The 3,309-nt window shown below is 35.9% G+C and overlaps 1 pseudogene; it reads left to right on the plus strand.

Moving 5' to 3' along the window:
- The first annotated feature begins 862 nt into the window (after positions 1-862).
- LOC123838699 (large ribosomal subunit protein uL30-like) lies at positions 863-1,599 on the plus strand (annotated as a pseudogene).
- The last annotated feature ends 1,710 nt before the right edge of the window (positions 1,600-3,309 follow it).

The raw sequence follows: 3,309 nt of genomic DNA on the forward strand, positions 1-3,309 counted from the left end.
GGTAAATTCAAGTGCTTCAGAATTGTAAGCGCCAAAGTATCTTGTACCTTTCTAGCAATATAAAACAAATAAAATAGCTTCTAGCTTCATTTACGCCTACTTTGAATATTTTCCAGAGGTTAAAAGAACATCAGAAATATGAAGAATCAGCAAAATGATAAATGAAGGAAGCTAAGGGAAAACTAAGGCAATATGGGGAAAGAAAGAGAGAGAAATAGTGAAATAGAGGAGATGTGAGAAGATAGAGGAAAAGGAAAAAAATGTAAATTGTCATCAACAGGAATTAGGATTCCTTTGGGTTTGTGTTTATCTCCCTTCCCAGTCAGGTGCTCCTTGTGGAGAAAGTGTTTGCTTTCTTTTGTCCTCTGCTTTCTTCTTTTGTCCTCTTTTCTCACCACTCCTTTCCCCATTCATGTAGCCATTTTGTAATTTTCATTCACTTAGTATTGTTCAGCTTCCATCCTAAAATCCACTATTTTATAACAGCTTGTCTAAAAGAGTATGATTTTTAAAGATAACTGCTGTTTCCAGGTGTCTCTCTTCTCTTGCTCTCTTTTTTTTTTTCCACTTCCTGTATACAGAAAAAATAGTCTCAGGGTCAATATAAAAATGAATTTGTATTTGTATTCAAAGTTTTAGACACTTAAGATAATATTTAGAAGGAACACTTATGGAGAAAAAAGTTAATATTGTTACTAACCATATAATTTCACCAAAGAATAATTGTTGGTTACATAAATTTCACCAATGTTAAAATTATTGGTAGAAAGTAATCCCTGCATATTAAAATAGATTTCTCAACTTTGAAAATTTCTTTGGGATTAAATATAAGTTTAATAAGATGTCTTTTCTGGCTGGAACCATGGAGGGTGCAGAAGAGAAGAAAAAGAAGGTTCCTGCTGTGCTAGAAACCCTTAAGAAAAAGCAAAGGAATTTCTTAGAGTTGAAGATCAACAGTCTTAGAAAGAAGTTTGCCCGAAAGGTGCTTCGAATGGCAAGGAGGACGATTATTTATGAAAAACCTAAGCATTACCACAAGGAATATAGGCAAATGTATAGAACTGAGATCGAATGGCTGGGATGGCAAGAAAAGCTGGCAACTTCTATGTACCCGGGGAACCCAGATTGGCATTTGTCACCAGGATCAGAGGTCTCAGTGGTGTGAGCCTAAAGGTTTGAAAGGTGTTGCAGCTTCTTTGCCTTTGCCAGATCTTCAATGGCACCTTTGTTAAGCTCAACAAAGCTTCTATTAGCATACTAAGGATTGTGGAAGTATATATAGCATGGGGGTACCCAAACCTGAAGTTGATGAATGAACTGATCTATAAGCGTGGTTTGGCAAAATCAACAAAAAGTCAATTGCCCTGATAGATAACACATTGATTTCTCAATCTCTTGGTAAACATGGCATCGTCTCCATGGAGGATGTGATTCACGAGATCTATACTGTTGGAGAACATTTCAAAGAAGCCAACAACTGCTTAGGTCCTTCAGATTATCTTCTTGAGGGGGAAAGAAGAAAAAGACCACCATTTTGTAAAAAATGATGCTGGCAACAGGGAAGATCAGATCAGTAAGCTTATTAGAAGGATGAACTAAGTTATCTACCATGATTATTTTTGTAATCTGGTCAGTTAATAAATGACTACTTTCAAATTGAAAAAATAAATAAGTAAAAAATAATAAGACTGACAAATCATTTATCATAGAAGTGATTATCTTATCCATGCATAACCCCAAAGCACCCTGATCTGCTCACCTCATTCAAGGGCTTAATTGTTTTTTAGATATAGGTATAAGTAAAACATGAGCAGTTTTGGAAACAAACTTTGGAATTTCATGGAAGACAAATTACAAGTATTCTAATAAATGCAAAATACAATCTGCCCTACCTCAAACCTCAGAGTAATGTCTATCCATTCCACCTTAATGTTACGTATTGCCACTGTAAAATATTTTCAGGTCTTGAATGATACATTCTAGCCATTAATTCTCATATAAAAACCATTTAAATAAGTCACTCTTCCCATTTTAAGTATGTCACACGGATATAGAATGTTAAATTGCTTGACCATAGAGTCAATATCAATTTGGTAGTAGAATAATGAGTAGAATCCAGTGAACACTATTTTGTCTATTGCTTGAATAATTTACTAATGGTGATGTGCCTTTAGGAAATATAGTGAGTAATATCATTTTATGATGTCTGAGCAATGAGTTATAGAATGATAATTGTCTGTCTTATGCTCTGGAAATCCTATAATCACTTACTTACATAGGGAAAAATGACTGGGAAATTAATGAAATATCCCTCCTTTAAATGCATCAAAGAGCAATTTAAGAGGAGAAAGTGATGCAGGCAGCCTGGGTCCAAGAACCCAGGGGAGGGTCCCATGTGACCAGCCAAGAGGGTCCTTGGCTTCATGCAGGATAGAAACCAAACCTGAGCCAGAGAAAGTGAAAACGGAGTTTTTTGAACAGCATGAGTGATAGAGAATAGCAGATAAGAGTTTCTGGGAGACTGGGAAAGGAAAGGAGAATGAGTCTTATTGTTGCTTGGGACTCAGGGTTTTTATTGGAAAAAGGTCTAGGGTATGTGTTTCTTCAGGAATCCACGGTAGGGTCCAATCAAAAGTGAGTGCCAGGTGAACAATAGGTGTTATTCTATAAATTCCCGAAGGTAGGGGTATTGATACCAACGTCAGCAGTGGTTTATTTGAAGCTAATGTTCTGGAACACGTTTGGGATCTGGCTCTTCTTAGGTGTTATCAGGTGTTTGGGGCCTAGGACAAAACTCAGAGAATGATTAACATTCTTGCTTTCTCCTTGAAATAGGAACATAGCTTCTTTGGCTTTTTCAGAGGCAAAATATGGAAGACAGGTAAATGGGGCCTAGCAAAAAAAAAAAACAAAAAACAGCAGAGATGGGGCCTTTCTCAGATGGAGTCCCTTCAGTGTTCCTAGTTCAAAGGAAATTTTGAATATTAGTTTACATTAATCTCATGAAATAGTTCATTTTCATTTGTGGAAGTCGTTTGTTTTCATTTGAGGAAGTATAGAAAAATTCCTTCTTAAAACGATTTGCTAGTTCACACCCTTTGCATTGATTACACTTGAAAAGGGACACTAGATCATGGATTAATGTCAAATGAATTCCTGTTACATATCAGGCACTTTACATAGCCATCACAGTCAATGCTTACCATAACCCCTTTAGGGAATAACTAATAAATTTATTTTCCAGTGATGAAACAGAAGGTCATAAGGATTACCTTATTTGAATGAATCTAAAACTAACCTCATTCATGA

Source organism: Mirounga angustirostris, unplaced genomic scaffold (assembly GCF_029215605.1).
Source record: "Mirounga angustirostris isolate CCGP_5_RB_7025 unplaced genomic scaffold, mMirAng1.0.hap1 SCAF_3, whole genome shotgun sequence".
Classification (NCBI taxonomy): Eukaryota; Metazoa; Chordata; class Mammalia; order Carnivora; family Phocidae; genus Mirounga; species Mirounga angustirostris.